Below are 16,614 nucleotides of genomic sequence, written 5' to 3' on the forward strand. Positions count from 1 at the left end.
CCACCCTCTAATCTCGCTTTTCTTACAGGCTAACCTTTTCCTTTACAGGAATGTAGGCGTTGCTTTAGGTGTACAACGGTTGCTGTTTTTTCAGAGCCGGGAAGAAATTTTCCCTGCTCTGCAGGTTTAGTCTTCCCCATAGCAATTGTCACAACTTTGGCGTGGGCCTTGGGTGGAATCCTTTAGTCCTACATCAGATGAAGGGGTGAAATGGTGACTCACCCACTTTTCGTGGCAGTGGTAACAGGGTACCCCGTTAAAGGGGTCTTGAGGGCATCTCTGTCCACAAGTGCATGGCAGGTGGGTCATAGAGCTCCCCTCAGCGATTCAGAGAGGGACCAGCTGTGTAAATTTGTGTTTTGCCCTGGTCCCATCTTCCCCTAACTGACCCTGTCATGCCTCAGATCCCTGGCTGGGGACTGAGAGGGATACACACCCATGCCTATGCCAAGATTTCCTACATCTGAATTCAATACAGTTGTGGCCAGTTTTAATCCCATAAAAGTTGTTGTGTTTTCCCTTTGTGGGTCTGGCTTCCAGGGGATGGGGTGCTGCACCTGCGTACGCAACAAGTTTATTCTGTCACTGTACAGAATAAGCTTAGTTTTACCAGTGCTAAGTCACCCTTAAAAATAGCAGAGTGCAGTGTATATACAGTGCCTTTTTTGGAAAAGAAGAAACAGGCTCCTCATTTGTGAGGAGGAACAAGTAGTTTCTCTATCTCAATCTAACTCCCAGCAGGAGGTCAAGTCTGATGTATCTGAGAAGTGTCAGTGCCTGCTGGGAAGAGAGAGGAGGGGCCGCACCATGCAGCTTGGTGATGTTGAAACGGCGACAGGTAACAAGGTGCCACCTATTACTCAGTGCAGCATTTTGTGTTAACTTCTTTCCAGTTCCAAAAATGTGCATGCTTTGTGGTTGCGGCAAGTTGTTTATATGTGTGTTGCAGATTTTAGCATGGGAGGTGGGGCTCTTTTGAACTAATACCAACTATACTTAAGAGCAGTGTTTCCCAACCTTTTTTGGGCAAAGGCACACTTGTTTGGTGAAAAAAATCTCGAGGCACACCACCATTACAGCCCCGTGACGTCAGCGCGCAGCGTCGCGCCGGGAGGGACGCACGAAAGTGTAAGTTTCTATTTACAGTGTGCTCTCCCCAAGACCTTAACCGTGTAGGTATATGGCCACGAAAAGTAACAGTTGCATTAGCAGTCAGGTTACATTATTTTGACAAGCAGCCGAAGAAGTGAATCTTCCACAAAGCGGCCTGTAGAGGGATGTGTGCGTGTTTTGTTGCTGCAAAGATCAGGACACCCCCACTCCCCGCAAAAGTACTTGGTATTAGGCGCATTTTCATCGGGCTTTTCCTTGCAATGCACAACAAGAGGAGTGATGTAAAAGCGGGTCGGGGCCCGTGTCGGACTCGGGTTCACACGTTAAGTGTTGGCCACCCTGCCAGCACTTTGATCGGCAAAAAATAACACGGGTTTTATTATTATTATTGCGCCTGCATTGACGTCAGCTCATGTCTGGGAGCATGTGCGCGCAGGGCCGCCGCGGAGCTGATAAGGGCGGGTTTTGTTGCAATTCCTCGGGTAGAGGAGGAGGAGGCCGGTCGGTGAGACGGCGAGCTCGGCACGTCTGGGAGCTCCGTAACTCGAGCCGAGCAGTCCAGCCGCAGCCAGAACTCACACGGCGAGCTCGGCTGGGTCCTGGCGCCTCCCGGGTTCCCAGCCGTGTAAATTGCTGCGGGAATTGCATCACGAGCGAGGGGGGAGGGAGGGGAGAGGAATCACCCGGAGCTGCTGCAAAAAAGCATATCGTTTCATCAGAAAGAAGGAAACTCCATATAATAAACTGCAGGAGGGCTTAAGGCCGGACTAACTCACCCGAGGCGCTCGCCGCCCCGCCTCTCGCCGCCCGACTCGCCCGCCTCCCTCCCACGGAGGTAGGCTGGTGTGCCGTGGGAGGGAGGCGGGCGAGTCAGGCGGCGAGCACACGCGGGGCGGCGAGCGAGCTCTCTCCCACATCCCATTGCCGCTCGCTTCGGCCGGCCTACTGGGCTGTCGCAGGCGGAAGGCCTGCGCATGCGCGAGGTTTTCGCGCCTTCCTCCAGTAGGCCGGCCGAAGCGAGCGGCGATGGGATGTGGGAGCTCGCTCGCTCGCTCGCTGCCCTGCGTGTGCTCGCCGCCGCCCAACTCGCCCGTCTCCCTCCCACGGAACACAAGGCAACGTTCGGCGGCACACTAGTGTGCCGCAGAACACTGGTTGGGAAACACTGCTTAAGAGAACAAGAGATGTTGTAGCTTTCTCTTGTTATCTAGAATCAATTTTCTGTTGTAACACTCTTGAGGGGTGAGTTCTCTCATAAGAGAACTTAGAATTACAACCTATGCATGATTAAGGAACCAATGTGATGATGTGCACACTCTGAATTTCGGAATCTGGCCTTTTGATACAGAACCTTGGCAGCTCCTGCAGCATACATATAAAAACTTTCAGCTTTCAAATAGAATTTTTAGACACGTGAAAGCAGTTTCTGCTTCAAAAGCTTTTCATTTATCAGAGTCAGCCCATTGTTTCCTACAGGACGTGTCCCCACGCACTGCCCTTTCGGCTGGCATAGTATTCACCCAGTCACAAGGGCGCATGGCTATAGCGGCTCAGGATCTCCCCCAGCCTGGCCCCATCAAGCCCCTTCCTTTGGTTGATTATGCTGGGTGGATTGTTGGTAGGTGTGACTTCGACACGCCAGGCGGCCTGTTGCCAGGTGGAAGAACTTCTGCTGGAAGAGGGGGGCTTACACCAGTGTAGCTTCCCCTCCAGTGAGGGCCCAGTGGTTGTACCATATCCTAATCCTCATGGATTTGGACCATGAATCAGTGAGCAGTGGGAGAGTATGCACAAACCCGGTTGCATGTTATTAACCGTACAGTTCTAACCTCCTGCAATTCAGCTTAAGCTTCACAGAAGGTAGGTTTTGTGGAAGCGTTTGAAGGGGAAGAGAGGTGGCAACAGTAAACACTGTTAAGAACAATTGAGCCAGCTACTTGTTTCCACAGTCTGTAAAGTGGTTGTAAGGACTGTAGCAGAGATGAGACTGGGAAGACTGCACTAATTAACAACGTGAAAAGGCCAAAATCATGTTTTCCATTTTGCAAATTGCATCTACTGTTGTTGAAACCCATCAGATAAATTGTCTGTATGGGCCAAGAAGAGCCGATTATTTCAGCTTTTTATTTCCTCATCAGTCAGGTGAAGGGCAGCAGTGTTGTCAGCATGGAGTCTCATTAGTGCTGTTGACAGCGGGGTACTCCTTGGTTGCCGAGACAGAGAGCTGCCTTTCGGGATGTACCAGTCTCAATACACTGCTATCACTATGAATATGCATCCGCTCATATTTCTCTGCAATTAAACAGGTAGAAGTACAGATATTCAAACTGAACATCCACTAACGGAACTGGAAGAGCAGGCCACCCCTGATAAACCAAAGTAAACTGAGGACAGTACAGCATGCAAACACACACACACACACACACACACACACACACACACACACACACCCCTATACCTTGCTTGCATTCATCCATGAAAGACCAATTCTTTCCCCTCAGCTTCTTTGGCACCCTGTCTTCACCACTGAATTTATTGGGGGAGGGAAAGGAACCAGGGCTTGGGTCTCAAAGCAGCCACTGAGTTGGGTGAGTTTTCTTTTCATTGCAACCATCACCACACACACAAATCCCCAAAGAAAGCAAGGGGGGGGGGCAAAGGGATGAAGGGTGCCCTTCATTTCTTTCCCCAGAAGCTGTTTGCAGTTTCCTCTGTGTTACACTAACTTATGTGAAATTGGAAGAATAATCTGCAAATCTACACTATCTAAAGTGATATTTGGATGTGTGAACACACGCACAAGCACCCACTAGGGGCTAAGGGCCACTCCAGGTTCCCACTTCCCCCACATTAATCCCCAGAGCTTCCCTTTCCCACCCCATTTACTCCTTCTCAACCCCATTTCTGGCCATGCCTCTTCTATTCTGCAGCCCCACTTTGCACCCCTTTCTTCACCTTCACATCCACACCTATGTCTCCGGCTTCTCCTCCTTTTGTGCCACCACCCCTTTAAACACAAGCCGGCCCCCATGTTAACCTCCTGCACCTTCCCATTCTGCAACTGCTATGCATAGTTTTCAATTTCTACCCAGTTATGAAGCCCCCATCCCTGCCCATTCTGCAGCCCCTTTCATACTCCAGGTTTCAGCTTCACTCCCGTTTCCATGCTGTCGCCTCCCTCTTTCGCAACCCTCCTTTCCCTTCTCCCCTCCTTCCTTTTCTCAACTCCCACTTGCACACAGATCACCCTCATTTCCATGCCGCCACCTCTCCTATTCTGCAGCCTTGGCGCACACATCCTATAACGATGCATGTTTTAGTAACTTTAATGTGAACAGAAACTTGAGAGCGAGCCTCTCAGCTTATTCAGCTAGAGAAAGTTCAGCTCCGTGGGTGGATGTTGTACACATATGGGTGTTTGCTTACTAATGAAATCCCTGTTCTAAATCAATACATTGAATCTGGAACATCCTCCTGAAGACAATGCATGGTACCAGGAGTCAAGTACATTGTGTGAAGGACCTTTCCCTTTCTTTTCAGCCACTGCTTTTGCTCTGTCAGTGTTCCACCCTCCTCACTCCCATGCCAGGGCCATTGCTGTTGTGCTACCTCCCTTCTCTTCAGCAAATCCACGCAAAGCCAGGATTCTGAGGTGGCACTGCAAATTCTGCAAATTCTCCAATTATTTAATAATAAAACTCAAGATATGACATCAAATCATGAAGATGACAATATTACTATTAATAATTTCCTTTAATCTGAGGTTAATATTTGCTTGATTCCTGTGGAAAAAATGAGTACAGACAACTCCCCATTTAGGTGGGGGTTATGTTCCAGGCACTGCAAATTAAGAGAAAGGTGCATATTAGGAACACCATTGAAAAAGCCTGCAAACCGTCCTCTGGAGACCCTTGAAATGCCCTTAAAAAAGACAAAACAGCAGCACTTGCCAGATCTACCAAACTCCACCACAATCACATCTTCCAAAGCTTGCTCAAAGTCGGACTCTCCAGTGAAAGGGCTCCTGGGATTGCACTTGCAAAAGCTTGTGGGATTGCTAGGTGCTGCTTTTGCACCATTTTTGCAGTTCTCATGCTCTTTAGGGCTGTTTCTGCCCTTTTTGTGTCACTTCCGGGTTCGTTGCAAGGGAGTTGGGCAGAACCTCAAGGGTCATCTAGTCCAACCCTCTGCAAGACAGGAACCTCAGCTAAAGCATCCATGACAGATGGCCATCCAACCTCTAAGGAAGGCAATGCACAACCTCCCAAGGTAGACTGTTCCACTGTCGAGCAACCCTTACCTTCAGAAAATTCTTCATAATAATAATAATAAAAATAAAAAGGAGGCGGGCTGGTGTGGAGGACTCCCTGGTCCTGAATGGGGTAACTGTGCCCCTGAAGGACCAGGTGCGCAGCCTGGGAGTCATTCTGGACTCACAGCTGTCCATGGAGGCGCAGGTCAATTCTGTGTTCAGGGCAGCTGTCTACCAACTCCACCTGCTACGCAGGCTGAGACCCTACCTGCCCGTGGACTGTCTCGCCAGAGTGGTGCATGCTCTAGTTATCTCCCGCTTGGACTACTGCAATGCGCTCTACGTGGGGCTACCTTTGAAGGTGACCCGGAAACTACAACTAATCCAGAATGCGGCAGCTAGACTGGTGACTGGGGGCGGCCGCCAAGACCACATAACACTGGTCTTGAAAGACCTACATTGGCTCCCAGTACGTTTCCGAGAACGATTCAAAGTTCTGGTGTTGACCTTTAAAGCCCTAAACAGCCTCGGCCCAGTATACCTGAAGGAGCGTCTCCACCTCCATCGTTCAGCCCGGACACTGAGGTCCAGCGGTGAGGGCCTTCTGGCAGTTCCCTCATTGCGAGAAGCAAAGCTACAGGGAACCAGGCAGAGGGCCTTCTCGGTAATGGCACCCGCCCTATGGAACGCCCTCCCATCAGATGTCAAAGCGATAAACAACTACCTGACATTCAGAAAACATCTTAAGGCAGCCCTGTTCAGGGAAGTTTTTAATGTGTGATATTTTAGTGTATTTTTGTTTCTGTGGAAGCCACCCAGAGTGGCTGGGGAAACCCAGCCAGATAGGCGGGGTACAAATAATAAATTATTATTATTATTATTATTACCTGCACACCACCTGTGTGCAGTGAAATTAAACGAGTCCTCCCCCCCCCCCCCCCGCATACAGTCAGTCTTGTTTGCGCTCTGTGTGCTTGTTGGAAGTCAATTGCACCACTTTTTCCATTCAGCAGCCCAACAGCACACAGATAAAAACTGTTCTTTAACCTGTTGGTGCAGCTGATTATACTTCTGTATCTCCTGCCCGAAGGTAGGAGATTAAAGAAGTGCTGGCCAGGGTGTGAGTCGTCCCTAAGTATTTTCCTCTCTCTCCTGAGGCAGCGGTCTCCCGTGATGTCATCTAGCGAACTCTGGGGACAGCCCATGATGTCATGTGCTGTATTTGCCACCCTCTGTAGGGACTTCCTGTCCATGGCTGTCAAACCAGCGTACCACACTGTTATACAGTATGAAAGGACACTTTCTGTTGTGGCCCGGTAGAAGGAGATCATCAGTTGTTGTTTGACATTGTTCTTTCGCAAGACCCTGAGGAAATAGAGTCTCTGTTGGGCCTTCCTAACCACCTGGGTTGTACTGAATTTCCAAGTGAGGTCTTCACTAAGGTAAACTCCCAGGAATTTAAAGTAAGAGATTCTCTCCACACAGCCCCCCGCCCCCGATATACAACAGGGCTAGTTCCCCTCTCTTCCTCCAAAAGTCCAACACCATCTCCTTTGTCTTGCTGAAATTTAGGTGCAAGTTGTTCTCCAGGCACCATGTCGAGACTTTTTGAACCTCCTCCCGATACGCTGATTCATCTCCATCTGTAATTAGACCCATTAAGGTGGTATCATCTGCAAACTTAATAATTACAGTAGATGTTTCGTTGGAATCTCCTTTTTTGTAACTTCAAGCCATCAGTTTGGGTGCTACACTACAGAGCAGGAGAAAACAAGCATTCTCCACATCTTCCATGTGGCAGCCCTTGAGATATTTGAAGATGGCTATCATATCTCCTCTTAGTCTCCTCTTTTCCAGGCTAAACATACCCAACTCCCTCAACATAGTTTCCAGATCCTTAATTATCTTTGTTGCCTTCCTCTGCACATGTTCCACCTTGTCAACATCTTAAATTGTGGACACAGTATTCCAGATGAACCCTTAACCTAACCTTTATCACAGGGTGATTATGAGGCTAAAGAGGGCAGAGGAGACTATGCGCACTGCCCTGGCCTTCTTGAAGGAAGAGCATTGTAAACATGTAATACATTAGATTAGGGTAGCTGACATGGTGCTCTCCAGATCTTGTTGGACTCTAACTCCCATCCATCCCAGCTAGCATGGCCAACGGCCATCTTAGTATTCCCTTGGTCCAGCAAGAAATGAGAAGCTTTCACATATCTGTTTGTTTGTTTAAATTCCTGCAAGCAGAAATGTAGCAGAGCAAGGAGAGAGTGAAAGTAGAACATGCCTCCCTGATGTGCTAGGGGATTTTATGTTTCCATTTAAAAAACAATGTGATGCCATCACCTGCGGTCTAATGTGGTCCAGTCCGTTCTACACTTCACTCAGCTTCATGGTTCTAGTAAAGTTCCAAGAGAATCGCTGGTGGCCAATTAAGCTACATTCATCCCTTTCTTGAAAACATTATTTCTCCTAAAACTATCGTTAGTCATGAGGCTGAATCACATTCTTTCTTTCTTTCTTTTTCCTTTTTAGCCTGGAGGGAAATAGATCTCTCTCTCTTTTTTTCATTTTACAATATTTGATCACTTTCAATGTCATGTACCAAGAGCAGAGTAACTAAAGCCAGTTATAATTAGACCTCTGTGTGCAATTAATAATGCCTAAATGAACTATGAGTGCTCATCAGAACACCCCTATACTTATTAACACAATTAAAAATAGCATGCTTTGGTGATCTGCAGTGAAAATGATGCAACAGAGTTCAATGAGAAATAGCCCCCCAAGAGTTCTTTTCCTACTGATGCAAACTTAAAAGATGGTGGCGTCCCAATGGCAAGCTTTCTTAATCTGTACAGCAGATGATTTCCTTGTCAAACAATACCATTTAAATATAACCACAGTCATTAAACCAGGTGGATACCATGGACTGGAGAAGCACATCCTTTCAAAAATCTAAGTTGAGTAGTTTACGAGCATTTTCAAATTGGTCTATGGAAAGGGGACACCTGCCAGCTGAATTGAAAGCAAACAGCAATTTCAAGGCTCTTGTTAGCAGTGCATGAATCAAAGCAATCATTTTATCTGTGCATTGTTGAACTGTGCCAATACTTTTACTTGAATTTTGTCCATTTGTCTCCTTAAATGCACTTAGAATTCTTTTTCTAAAACTTTATTATGAACTTTAGAAATAATTACAGAAAATGACTCCTTTCAAACCTTACATGTCCGTAGCTTGCATTCCGGTAATTGACAAAACAGCAGCCCCCCTTGGACAAAATTTCTGTCCTATTCTTCACCCACCAAGACAGATGTGGCTGGGCCCTTTGGATGATCACTAGCAATTTTTGCTTGCCATTCTCCGCTCATTTTTAAAATAAATATTAATATCCAAGAATAGGCATAGGCAAACTCAGCCCTTCAGATGTTTTGGGACTACAACTCCCATTATCCCTAGCTAACAGGACCAGTGGCCAGGGATGATGGGAACTGTAGTCCCAAAACATCTAAAGGGCCAAGTTTGCCTATGCCTGTCCAAGAAGCTTGACAACTAACCATTCTCACACACACACTGCAATATTCATTGGACTCTCATTATTAATCCAAATTTAGCCCATTTTATCATTATGGGATGGAGCAAGACTCTACCTTCCTGTTTCTTTCCATCTTTCTCCAGAGTTATTTCAGCAGCAATCAGCATTTTTGCCAGCCTGCACATAAAGTGAGTCATTTTATTTATGTCCACCCTACACCAAAAGATCCCCTAAGGGCTCTCATGCCTGTTTGTCACTGAGGTTGTCAAACCTGTGCCCAGGTGACAAGGCACCACTTCAGACTGCGGATGGGACCAAATGCTCCTCCATATCGGGTTCTTCCCCTAACATGCTAGTTTTCTGTGTGAGGATATTCTTCTGTACAGAGGAGTCTTTATTCATGTGAGTCCCTGCTCTGGAAACTGAAGCCAAACAGCCCAGACACAGCTTGATCCACCTGAGTGACAACTAAGGTGCATTTATGTGTGTGCATCTTTTAGTGCAGTGGGAATTGCCGTGAATTAGACCTACTCAAAGGTAAAAGTAAAGGCACCCCTGACAATTACCGTATTTTTCGCTCCATAAGATGCAGTTTTTCCCTCCTAAAAGGTAAGGGCAAATGTGAGTGTGTCTTATGAAGCGAATGGCACTGCGCAGAGAGGGAGAGCTACGCAAAGCCTGTTCAGCAAAGTGGGAGGAGGAACAGAAGGAGACCCTGGGAAGGAGAGGCGCTGCGCAGAGAGAGAGAACTGTGCAGCACCCCTTCAGCGACGCCTGTCCTGCGAAGCTGGAGAAGGAGCAGAAGGAGACCCTCCTGCGAAGGAGAGGTGCTGTGCAGAGAAGGAGAACTGCGCAGCACCCCTTCAGCGACGCGCCTGTCCTGGCTTCTGCGCAGCCTCTTCGGGCAGGGGGAGCCTTCATCCTGCTGCCCTGAAGAGGCTTGGCGCCTTTATCACAGAAGCCAGAACAGCCACATGGTATCCCAGAAGCCAGATCCCTCTTGCTGTTCTGCCTTCTGGGATTCAAAATATTTTTTTCTTGTTTTCCTCCTCCCAAACCTAGGTGCGCCTTATGATCTGGTGCATCTTATGGAGTGAAAAATACCGTAAGTCCAATCGCGAATGACTCTGGAGTTGTGGCGCTCATCTCGCTTTATTGGCCGAGGGAGCCGATGTTTGTCCACAGACAGTTTTTCTGGGTCATGTGGCCAGCAGGACTAAGCCGCTTCTGGCGAAACCAGAACAGCACACAGAAATTCCGTTTACCTTCCCGCCGGAAGGTACTTGCACTGGCATGCTTTCGAACTGCTAGGTTGGTAGGAGCTCGGGCTGAGCAACAGGAGCTCACCCTGTTGCAGAGATTTGAACCGCCAACCTATTGATGGGCAAGCCCAAGAGGCACAGTGGTTTAACCCACAGCACCACCCGCATCCCACTACATAACTACTCTTAATTATATTCAAAGTAAGGTAAAGGTAAAGGTACCCCTGCCCGTACGGGCCAGTCTTGACAGACTCTAGGGTTGTGCGCTCATCTCACTCTAGAGGCCGGGAGCCAGCTCTGTCCGCAGACACTTCCGGGTCACGTGGCCAGCGTGACAAGCTACTCTGGCAAGCCAGAGCCGCACACGGAAACGCCGTTTACCTTCCCGCTGGTAAGCGGTCCCTATTTATCTACTTGCACCCGGGGGTGCTTTCAAACTGCTAGGTGGGCAGGCGCTGGGACCGAGCAGCAGGAGCGCACCCCACCGCGGGGATTCGAACTGCCGACCATGTGATCGGCAAGTCCTAGGCACTGAGGTTTTACCCACAGCGCCACCCGCGTCCCGCTATATTCAAAGTAGATGCATTGAAATAGATGAGATTCAGGTTCTTCATTACTAACTTACATCACATTAATTTCAGTGGGTCTACTCTATGCACCACTAAATCTGGATCTACCCCATGTCTTTAATCCAGCAACAGAGCAGCATGCCATCAGGATTTCAAAGAGAATGTTGCGTGCTCACTTGCATGTTAATTAGAAAGGAGCCAGAAAGGTAACATTTTGCATACAGATGTGGAGACAGGGATGAATAGCCATGTGAAAAAGCTTTGATGCAGCACCAGGAAACCAAGGACAAGAGAAATGATACCGTCCTACAGAGGATACGTTACATTATCAGTTGTTCTGGAATAACAATTATTTAACTTGCTTTAGTGATGGGTTGGCTTGTATAAGCAAGCAATTAATCAAACTAAAAGCAAACTAAAAAATGAAAGTGGGAGGGAGACTTTTGCCTCAGTTATTTTTCATGTTGAGATAAATTAAGGACACCACATTTGCTGCCTGGTGTGTGCCAAGGAGTGACCTGAGTGGTATGCAAGAGAACGATGAGCAACACACCCCCTCGTGGTTCCTGGTGGCTCAAACGTGTTGTGGATTCAGGATAACTCTCTTGCAGTGCAGTGAAGCAAACTGGTTGGTGATGGAGGGGGTCATTATTCCTTCTAGGGTGCTTTCAGTTGCAAAAATGCCCTGGGTTTTGTCTCAACAAAACGGACAAGTCAAAATGTGAACAACAGCAGCAAGTCATGTCTCTGGGGGTTTTCCCCACCAACATTCCAAAATTTGGATGTATTTGGATGGAAGGATTTGGGGCTTAGTCTTTGCGGAGTACAGGGACGCGGGTGGCGCTGTGGGTTAAACCATAGAGCCTAGGGCTTGCTTATTGGAAGGTCAGCAGTTCGAATCCCTGTGACAGGGTGAGCTCCCGTTGCTCGGTCCCTGCTCCTGCCAACCTAGCAGTTTGAAAGCATGCAGTGCAAGTAGATAAATAGGTACTGCTCCTGTGGAAAGGTAAACGGTGTTTCCGTGTGCTGCTCTGGTTCGCCAGAAGCGGCTTAGTCATGCTGGCCACATGACCTGGAAGCTGTATGCTGGCTCCCTCGGCCAGTAAAGTGAGATGAGCGCTGCAACCCCAGAATCATCTGTGACTGGACCTGATGGTCTGCGGTCCCTTTACCTTTACCTTTGTGGAGTAAAAAACCTAGTCTCTTGCCCCTATGTTTTCCTCCAGCAAGACCAGCACATACACAGCCAGCTCCTGGAGCCACAAACCTCAGGAAAGGAGCTGTCTGACAGGAAATTTGAGGAAACCCTGTGATTACTTCTGTTGCTGTGCCAGGGAGTGTGAAAGATGTCACATTGGGTACCTGTGAAATGTGACATGAGCTATGATTGGTAAAAAGGAGCCAGGATGTCTGCAAGTTCTAGTACTACAAGATGGGTGTGCAATAACCAGCCTCGTATAACCAAAGTCTAATTAATGCATGAAGGGGTTAAGACCATAGAGTAAGCTGCCCTGCCAGGCTTAGTTCACCTTTGGACTATTGGTCTCCTTCAGTCTAGCTTGGTATGTAAAGAGGTCTGAGTGGGTTGCTCCAAGCTCAGACCACGTGGCTCTAACAGGCCTCCCTTGAGGATTTAGGAACTTTCACAACTGTAAGCAAGCCAAGTTTTACTGCCTGTGTTTTCTGACTGCTATATGGAAAAGCACATGAACCTGTCCTTTGAAGAGGGACAGTAAACCATTTTTAAACAAATATGTGGTCTTTTTCTATGCTAGGGAAACTTTGGAAGGAACTTAGGACATGTTTTAAAGGTCTAACAGCCTATTTTCCCGGGCTGTACTTTGCTGCATGTTTGTGATTTTAAATCTCTGCTGGGTTCTCTCACCAAAGAGTACTTGCCCCAAACCTGGATCTTGGCATCCAGGGAATTCTCCTTTTATATACCTATTTTTCCTTGCTACAAACAAGAGGAAGGCAAAGCAAATATGTCTTATTGCCTTTCTTCACACCATGCATAATTTCACACACCCCTGTTGTGTCCCTCTCCTTACCCGCCCCCTCCTCTAAGCTAAAAAGCCTGAGATGCTTTTAGGCTTTCCTAGTAAGAACACTATTCTACTCTCTGGGTCCCTTCAGTTGCTCTTTCAGGTTTTTTTTCTAAGACTAAAGCCTTCTTCTACTATTCTTAACACACTAACATAATTTCGAGTATAACTTGCACATGTTTCCTTAACCCCTCCACCCTCGTTACACCTCACTTCACCTTGGCTTGGGGCACTTTTGCAGACTAATTCTCAAGATTATACCACAGTGCATCGTTTCTGGACATTTCCTACTAATGCCTTTTACATTTGTAGCTAGTATCGGGAAATCTAGTACCAAAAGGTTAATGTATATCCATTAGTTTTGTTAAATGCGCTAGTAGGAGACAACCAATTTCTGTAAATTCATTAGGCCTGAAAAGGCACATGAGGCGCTTGAAATCTGAAGTGCTATTACCTCCATCTTGCCTGAATATCAATGTAAAGCTTTGGTTGTTTTTTTAAAAAAAGATATTAAAGTATTAGTCTCTAGATTTCACAGCAAGGGGAACCTGATTAATACTAACTGCAGCATTTTATACGTGCTTGTATGTCTTTTTATATGTTTGTATTGTCTTAAAAAATTTTGTAAAATCAATAAAAAAAATTTATATAAAAAAAAAAATACTAACTGCAGCATACTCTGATGTGGGGCCTTGAAAAGGTTATAATACCAGCAGGGCAGGAATCAGGGTGATGGTCTCTGGATTTCTGGTATCTGCTTAGATACAGTAATGCTAGTTCTAGCCCTGTCAGTCTGTCTCTTTAGATAAAGCATGTTTAGCCTGTTCTTCAGCTGGAAAAGCTTCCAGAGTGGCTTCCAGATCAATAAAAACAGGATAGTCTTCAGTCTTACAATCTAAAAAGACACTGAACAAAAGGAAAGGGGATTGGGAGGGAGGAGGAAAATGGCAGTAAACCCAGCAAACTCAGGCACTTGGTTACAAAGTATATTTTCCTAAGAATGGGCAGCCATACATTTCCAAAATGTTCGCTGAACCTATATTGATGAGGCAAGGATGGTGAAATCTGTCACGCCTTGACAGATGGGAAATGGCCCCGGATTCTCCCTCTGCTTCCTGCCTTGGTAAAGCAGTAACTGCCCATACGGCTCCCTCACTATGCAACACTCACATGTTTTGCTCCCTCCTGATTGGTAAAGATTTGTAGTATGTCTTCATCTTCTTCGAAACATCATGGAGATCCATGCAGTCTGGTATGTCAGCTGAGAGCTTGCACCGTATAGGCCAAGAGAGGTAGATGGTGTGTGTCTGTGTGTAGACCTCTATCATCATCATTTCTCTCTGAGGCTTCATCTGTATTGTAAACCACCTTGTGATCCTTGGATGAGGGGTGGTGTCGAAATTTAATAAATAACAACAACGGCAACAACAATGTCTACTTTAATACATTTGACTGTTTACTGTGAACACCTGATGGAATAGTATCCCACCTGCCCAGCTGCTCATGTCCTGATACAAAACATTTTGAGCCAAAGGGCATTAGAGGAGGCAGAAGAAGCCTAAGCTTAGTGATGTTTGTTGTTTCAGCTTGCTGCTAAGCCCTGCTCCCACGTTAAATTAGTTGTGGGTCACTGGTCCCCCATCCAAGGGGGAGGAAGGGCAATGTGGTGGCAGTCCTTGCATGCCAAACACTCACCTTAAAAAAAGAAGTCTTTCAAAATGGTTGCACAATTATAGGATACTAGAACAGTGGGATTTTCATTTTGTTTTGTTTACAATGCAAAGCTGCTAGGTTTGTGTTTCCTTTCTAACCCCTATTTTGTCTCCTTTGCTTCTTGTGGGTGCTGACAGGGAAAATGGCTCAAAGTGCTGCTGGGCAGAATGCAACCCTCTCCTGGAAGGAAGAGTCACAGTGCAAGGTGCTCACACTACAGCGCATCGTTTATGCAACCAAAGTGTAGATGAGCACAAAAAGTGACATTACATGAATCCAATATTCAGGACAAATATGGTTGTGAAAGTGAAGAAGTGGAAGAACAGGCACTGTGTGTCTCATTAGACATTGAGGATGTAATCACATGTGTCGACTTCCCATCCTCTTCAGATGCAGCCTTTGATGCCATGTGACACATACATCACCCAAGCGATGCATTTCCCTCCGAGGAACATGGAGTGTTCTGTTGTATCACTTCTCCTCCTGCTGCTGCTCACCCAGTTAAAGGACTGATTATCTGAAGGCACACTCCAGAATACTGTATTTGGAGAACTGGAAAGTAGTGGGTGGGTGGGGTCCCTGGCAAATTATTTTTAGGCCCCGGCAAGCAGCCCCATGAACATGGGGGCGGGGGCTGCAATCAGCCCACCGGTGACCACTTTCATTTGGAGAAACTCTTGCATGCTTACAGAGGGGGAGTTTTCTCCTTGGGAGTCTGCATCTGTGGCCTCTTAGGAGCTGGTGTTCAGGAGGCTTATACAACTGGGAAGGACCCCTGCTTGAAACCTCAAAGTGTTTCTGCTAGAGAGACAGATGGTCTGCCTTGGTTTAAGGGAGCTCCCCACACACCTATGTTTCTACTCTACTGGATACCCCCAGCCCTGCCTATTTGCCCCTGCTGGGCACTTTAGACAGGGCACGCTGCATAGGACAAAAGGCTAAGAAAGGGACATGTCACGGGGCACCCCTCTGCGAAACTGCCACGGTCTTGCCATTAGTGTACCACAGTGAATGGGTGTCCCTAAGAGGGTGGGAGGCTTGGGTTCTTGTCCAGTAGCCTACTGACTTCACTGCAGGCACTGAGGAACATGTGGCCATCCAGATGTTGCTGAACTCCAACTCCCACAGCCCCAGTCAGCACGGACAATGGTGTTCCAGCAACACCTAGAGGTCACATGTTCCTCATGCCTGCTTTACTGATTTATCCTACTTCCTCTGCCTAAATATTGTTTCCAGCAAGGCAATACCCATAAGGTGTTGTTGCCTGCCACCCCAATCTCTGGGCGGTGCAAGATTCCAGGACTTCCAGGCATTTGCCCAGAATTGTGTTCCCTTTTGGAAATGAGGCACAGCAGAGACTGTGGTGTCTTTAGGATATATAGTTTATTTACACATATACGCATACAATCTGAGCCTAGGGTGGACGGGCTCATAGCATTAACACTCCAAGAAGGCCTTGCTTCTCTCATAGCCACAGCCTTGGATTCAAGCAGAAAATCAAATATTCCCAGGGAAAGCTTCCTAAAGCCAGGGAGCTGCCCCCGATAAAAGCCCTTTCCCCAGTTACTAGCTGTCTCACCTTGGCAGGTGGTGATACCCAGAAAAGGTCCTTACAGAAGGATCTTTTAAGTAGGAGCTGACAGGTTTTTTTACAATGTCAGCCTATAAGTTCCTGTCATGAACCATCCTATAGGGCCTATGTACAAAAAAGAAAGAGAACCAGAGCTCTTGTGTTAACCTTGGAGATTCAAGATGGCTCAGATTCTGGGTCAAGCCCTTTCTCTCTCCTTCAGAGGCAGCAAGAAAGAGCTCCTTGCAGCAGGGTGCTGGGCAGAGTTCCTTAATAAGATAGCCCAAATCTCTGAGAGAGCTCCTAATTTCTGTTTTAATGTAAATAATTAGCAATCGAGAATACTTTCTTGCCAAACATAATTTGTTCATTTTGATTTGACCATCACAGCATCATTTTAATTATTAATGGTCGTACCTCTTTGCAGTCTAGATGTACTATGCAGTATTTCACAAAATAATGAAACCTTCGTAATAGGAGGCTTCATGTCAGCTATTAAATCTTTACTGAGAAAAGGGACAAACTGCACTTGGTGTCTATGAATTATGAAGAGA

This window comes from Podarcis bocagei (assembly GCF_964188305.1).
Source record: "Podarcis bocagei genome assembly, chromosome: 1".
NCBI classification, from domain to species: domain Eukaryota; kingdom Metazoa; phylum Chordata; class Lepidosauria; order Squamata; family Lacertidae; genus Podarcis; species Podarcis bocagei.